The sequence below is a fragment of the Passer domesticus genome, chromosome 2 (assembly GCF_036417665.1).
Source record: "Passer domesticus isolate bPasDom1 chromosome 2, bPasDom1.hap1, whole genome shotgun sequence".
Classification (NCBI taxonomy): domain Eukaryota; kingdom Metazoa; phylum Chordata; class Aves; order Passeriformes; family Passeridae; genus Passer; species Passer domesticus.
In genome coordinates, this window is record NC_087475.1 from 87,984,548 (window position 1) to 87,991,311 (window position 6,764).

The window sequence follows — 6,764 nt, forward strand, 5'->3', positions numbered from 1 at the left end:
AGTGGTTCTGGTTCATGAAGGAAGGGAACAGAGGGCCCCTTCTCTTAAACTACTCAGAGTAATAAAAGCCCAACTTATTTTACTGTGCAAAATTTTTCAGTAAGATCAGTAAAAGGTAAAAATTAAAATTTGTGCCACAGCCATAAATTCATCTCTCCCCTCCTATTTTTTTTTCTATTTTTTTTTCCTTTTTATCTGTGTAGTAAAAAAAAAAAAAATTGTAAGGGTCAAGAAATTAATGGGCTTAGTTTCCAACAAAGCAGTTTAGGACAAGCTGTTGATCATTATTGTGAGATGGATTTTTCTGCTCATACATCCTTCCTGGAGCCCTTCACACAGTCAGGCCCTCAAGAGAAGAATAGTTTGACACTTATGCCAAGAGGAAGATGAAACTGGAAAAAATGATCTGTCAGTGTTGCCAGCACTCCCACAGTCTCCTGGGTCTCACTTGTAGGATTTTCCTTCCCATTTTGCCAGAAAAAGGTGTGATCAGTGTAGGCAGAAGAGAAGGCCTGGACAATATGACCACATCTACCACTTTTAGTCTCATTCCAACATACATCTCTTGGAATGTAGACTCCTCTGCTCTCACAGATCCTTCACAAAGCTCAGTCTAGCTTCTGTGTCTTGTCTTCAGATTTAAAAGGCACCTGTGGTTACTAGCCAAAGCAGTTTCTCTGGCTGTATGGCTACAAGTTATGGCAAATACAGCTAATTCTCATCCAGCCTGATGCTGCTCTGTGTTTCCCATTTCCCAAAGTGCCTGTCTGTGCTAGGCATGTGCCACCAGCTGAAACAGATGTGAAAATCCAGCATCAAAAATGGTAGGTGGAGTTTTCTCCCTATTCAATACGAGTTTTCACTTTGAAGAAATAAGTTTGCATATAAAATTACAGCAAGGCTACACTCCAGATCTACCATGTCTAAGTCCCCTGCAATAATGGATCTTAACTGCTGTTAAAGTAATCTGTGGTATATTTTCTCCTGGAAAGGAGGGGAGCGTTTTTATAATGCTTGCTTCTTTTTTGGTACTTGAACAGTTTCCCCTTGTCTTTAACAAAAGCCATGAGGATTTTTTATGGTGGTTATTGCCACAGCACCATGCTGTCTGAAGTCTTGAAATCTCAACTCACGTTTAACCATTTTGAGTCATGCATAGCGTTTTAATCTAAATGTGCATATGGAGAAAACACTCCCCCACCACTGGAAAACTCATCTGGTCCTACAGAGATGTGGTCCCTCCGTGACATTCCCCAAACTTGCTCCTAGGCAAATTTTCCAAAGAATTCCCACTTAAGTGTAATTTAGAAAACCACAAGTCCCCGTGACTCCTCTGCCAGTTCAGTTGTCAATACCTGGGAGTACAGCCACTCATCCAGGACTTTGATATTAGGTTTTGACCATAACATTTGGATTGAACTAGGCTCAAGATACGTTTTCCATGTTCCTTCCATGGTTTTCACTCATCTTGCTCCATGACCAGGGGATCAATGCACAGTCTCATAAGGGAATGGTGAAAGGGTCTTCAATATCTTGTGAGGATGTGGCAGATGAGTAGAGGGTGAGCTGGTAGGGAAAGCTGCCCACAGAACAAAGCATAAAGGAACTGTTGGAACACCTCTGCAAGGGTGTAAGTTACAGAGAGAGCAGATGATGAATTTTGGCAGGGAGCAAGAAAGTTAGAGGTTTCTCAGTTGCATTAAATGGAGACAAAGGCTGCCTTAAGGGGGTTATAGGCCCTGGAATACTAAACCTTGAAGACCCTTTGACATATCTAAGGCTGGAAGAAGAATGTAGTGGTCTCCTTTTCCAGTCACCGGCTCTGGTATCTGGGATTCCAGCAGCCCAAATGTGCCAGGAATTAAGTCTCCCCAGACAGAGATAACATAGCAGAGCTCTGATCAAGGGACTGATATCAAAGGAGCAAATCTTTCAGCCCCGGGGATGAATCATCAGAGCAGTTTATTCCAACCTTTTCTCCCGCTTTCAAGTATCAGGTTCAATTGCAGCAACAGCAGCACAAAAGGCTTCGTCATTCTAGGTGCTGAAAAGGCAAGGAAAACACAACCGGGAGGAATGGAATTCACAGGTGATACAAGGCTGGTAGTGTGTTGCAAATACCACAGAGAACAAAGAAGTGATGTAAAAGGAACCTATCTTGCTTGGGCAGGGAGGAAGAAGAAAAGATGGGGGCTGGTCATGCACCTGAGGAGAAAGGATCCCCAAGGTTAAGTATTCAAAGGGAGATGTCTAGAAAACACAGCATGGGAGGAAGAAAAAAAAAAAAAAAAAAAAAAAAAAAACCAACAAAAAAACCCCAAGAGGTAGACAAAAGAAATGCACGTTTGCCAGCTGAGGTATACAAAACTCAAGCAATAGCAATATTATTTTGCAGACATTCAAGCACTTGACAAAAATCCTTGTAATCTTCCTCTTGGCATAAGTGTCAAGCTACTCTTCTCTTTGAGGGCCTGACTGTGTGAAGGACTCCAGGAAGGATGTAGGAGCAGAAAAATCCATCTCACAATAATGATCAACAGCTTGTCCTAAACTGCTTTGTTGGAAACTAAGCCCATTTATTTCTTGATATTTACAAATTTTTTTTTACTACACAGATAGAAAGGAAAAAAAATAGAAAAAAAAGAGGAGGGGAGAGAGGAATTTATGGCTGTGGCACAGATTTTAATTTTTACCTTTTACTGATCTTACTGAAAAATTTTGCACAGTAAGATAACTTGGGCTATTATTACTCTGAGTAAACTTATTTTCCTGCGTGGGCAGACTGAGGCTGCATTTGGGCTCAGGAAAGGGCCTGTAATTGTACATCATGGGCCTCTCCTTGGCTAAGCAGAAACAGCTTGTCATTGCAAAAAACCTGTGTTTAAAGCTAAAAGACACTACTAATACTGCCCACAGTTATGGTGAGGTTACACAAAGAAGGTCAGATTCTGTTTTGTATGCCCTGTAAAATGTGGGGATGAGGAGGAAAGAGAAGTCCCAGGGAAGAGCAGCAAGCACACAAGTATTATAAACCAGCTTCTCTCTGCCAAGCAAGTATCAAACCAGAACTGCAGCATCTCAGCCTCTCTGCTTCTCAGCAATATGTGGATCTAATCTCTGCATACAGGGGGATATCTGTCTTGTCTGAAGGCATTCCCACTGCCTGTTCCACTCAGACTGTCCTACCTCCTATGAAGCAGGTGAGGACGCATGGAAAAGGCTGAACTGGAAGGCACAATTCTGGGAACTCTGATGAGAGCAGATGAGGTTGTGTGCCACTTCAGCTCCACCAGTTATTCACAGTCATCTCACTTGAACAGAGATGAGCTGGAGGGCCAAGCTTGGTCCGGTCCTCTGCCTCATCAGTGTGGGTTATGTCAGCTGATCCTTCAACAGGCTTTCCTGCAACATCAGTCACATCATTGCTGGATCCCAATAAACCATGTTGTCAATGGGTCTGCTTCCCTCGTTCCCTGCAGAGCTGAATTAGCTCTGTAGGGAAAACAGGAGCAAGACCACTGACTCTGCAGAAAGATCATTTATCTCTGGAGCCTGTAGCTCAGGTGCATGCCAGGAGGCACAGAACTTCTGCTGAGCTGTAGTCTGGCTTGGGCTGTGGTTTGGTGCATGGGGATTTGAGTGGGAGGGAAGGAGGTGCATGTTTTGTGGGGTGGTGGCATAGCACTCATATTTCAGAGTGCCCTGTGCTTTGGCATGACACAATTTACCCCTATCAGTTGTCAGCTGCCCTAAAAATGCTTACTGATAATTTCATTGCAGATGAATCTAAGCTTTGCAGGAATTGTGGGTGTGGGAGTGACCCACAATATCAGCCATAGCCATATATATATATATATATATATATATACACATATATACACACACACACACATACGGCCTCTTTCAGCTATGAGGCATCTGAGAAACACATGCTGCCAGCATGTTGCCACATAACCAGACGTGTTTCCATGCCTGGAAAACAGGATAAGACAGAGTCAGCACACTCCAGTGAGGCTGCACTCCCTAGCTTGTGTTTCCCCCAGGGCACTGTGCTATAGCAGGAATGAGGCACCTCAGGAGCAAGGAAGAAATTCATGGCCCAAAGGTAATCAGCTTGTCAGGGATGTAATGTTAAACTCATTGGGAAGACAACATGGGGAGTGGAGGAGGGGAGGGATTTGGGTTGGTGGCTTGTGAAAATCTCAGCATGAAAAAAAGCAGGAAAGATTTTTTTTTAATGAAATTGTGGTATTCTTTTGGGAAAATACCACATAGTAGAAGGAAGGACCAAGTGTGCTCAGGGGCGCAAGAAAATTGTTGGGGTACAAGAGAGGACCCAGAGATGACCAGGTAATGCAAGCCTGTCTTCATCCATACTTTTAGTTTACCCATCTCTGTGCAGTTTTGGCCCCTTTTTTGTTATAGCTGAGCCACTGATGCAGACAAATCACCCTAAGACAGTGTTAGCAAGGAGTATTCAGTCTTTTCAACTCTAGTAATAGAGGCTTCCATGTACAAATACAGTCTCAAGTCTCTGGCTGCTGCTGGAAGAGACCTTGGCTGCCTTGCACTCTGCCTGCAAGGCACCAAGTACATCAGAGGCAAACTACTGGCTCAGCAGGAATTTTGTGTCCCCTTTGCTACAGAGACCACTGAGAGTTTTGTGTGGGGACTAGGTCATTCAGGGGATCTGGGTGAAAACCTTTACTCTGTCTGTTGCAAAGCTGGGCTTGTGTGCATGGCGGTATGATTAGAGTAATTCAGCTTTTGCCTTTAGTTTCCCTGCAGAAGAAAGGAATTTACAGATCTGCAAGCGGGTATCAAGGCTGCCAGAATGTCCCCCTAGATGAGGCTGGGGGTGTGGACACTCTGTACCTTTTTGTAACACTACTGGCAAGAATCAAGCAGTGTTTGTGCAACCAGAGTGCTCACACCCACAGCTCACACATCACACATGGGCTCAGCATGGCTGTGCTTCAAAACCTTCCTGGCAGCACCTGGTTCAGAGAGACTGGGAGCAATACAATCACTTTGGCTCCCAGATCATCCAGTCAGCTGGCCCTGCAGCTGCCCAGCACTTCCAGCCCTGCAGTGCTTTGCACTGTGTAGGGAGACTATAACCCCTTTCCCTTATGTCCCTCCTTCACCTTCTTTCCCGTTCATGTCAGGCGTGATAAGGAGATGAGGAGCCACAGTCTGTGTTATGCCTCCGCAGTGTCCTTCATGTCAGGGCACTGCACAAGCAAAGGCACCCAGTACTCTGCACATCCAGCATGCATTGCAGCTTCCCAGGAGCTTTGCATTTCCATGGTCTCTATTTTTAAAGTGTCACTAATGTGTCCTGACCCTGCCTTCAGGAGGACAAAGCATGCTCTCTCACTCAGTTTAGTTAATAAAAAGATTAAATCCCAGTCAAGGAAAAAACATGGAAATGTCTTTTCAAGAACCAACACTGTGCACTAAATCGTTGTTAAAGCCTAATTTCTAGTCAGCCCTGTTGGCTACTCTGTCCTAACACACAGTCAGTCAGGAAGTGGACTTTCCAGTCACAAAGAACAAAGAAAACGTTTATCTTCCCTTACTTCAACTTCCCCCCCCACCCCATTTTAATTTTCTCATTTATTTCCTTTTTTTTTTTCCCAGATACATTTGGAAAAATAAATCAGATTTGCTCACAGGAAAAGATGGCTCTAAACAGTCTTTTTGGAAACCATACACTAATATGTGTACACATACACAAAACCATACACTAATATGACACAACTTTTCTTTGTATGTGTGACTAGAGTATTACAACACACACCGCTACTTATGAACTACATATGATCAGTGTGAATGCAACTCTTGCATCAGAATGAGAAAAAGGAGGAGCATAAAGGTGGTGGGGTGCTGCTCCACAAAAGCTTTGTCTCTTTCACAAAATAAGGAAATATACTGGCAAGTATTCCTCTCAACACTTCTGCATGGATAAGTTTTTCTGAGATGGACAAGCCCTGCAGGTTTCAGCAGTGATGGTGTCTGCCCACACTGGGCTTTGCTGACATTGGCCTTGGCCAGTTCTGTTGGGATCTCGTCTTGCAGTGCCTGCCACAGGTAGCAAGATACCTCTGCTTTGTGCTTATGGTCAGGCTGCTCTGATTTGCCACTGGGAGACCTTCAGTCCAGCTGAGCCAGCTGTATCTTGCATGCCCATCAGTTTTACCTGCCTGTGGCACTTAGAAGGTCCTGTGCATTTTATCAGTTCCCACTGAGCCCTTTATGCAGGTTGCTCTGAATGGCAGCTAACAATAAATTCCAATGGCCGATACTGTGTGGAAAATGTGTGTTTTGGTCATGTTTTTCTTTGGGTTCATGTGAAAAATCTCATTCTGCAGACAATTGTGCATACTATTTTCTGTTTTGCAGGATGTGAGTAACTTTCTGAAGATGTTGATTGCTCACATCCTGTGGGGCAGTTGCAATCTGGTCTACACAGGATTTAAGACACGGTCTTAAAGGTGCTGCTTTCATAACCCAGAGAAAATATACCTATGGTGTGCTTAATTGAAAATTTCAAAGGCCACCTGTCATCTCTCACCACACCCAGCTCCCTCATTGCGGTGGTTGTTAGAACTTGACAGTGCTGAATTTACCAAATCAAGTGCAATCTCTGTGCCAATATGATGCAGCTGCATGGCTGAAAAACTGCTGTGAGGCAGCTGGAGATAGCAGCAGGACAGGTCCCTACTAAAAAAAAAACACCCCACAGTTAATAAATACACGTG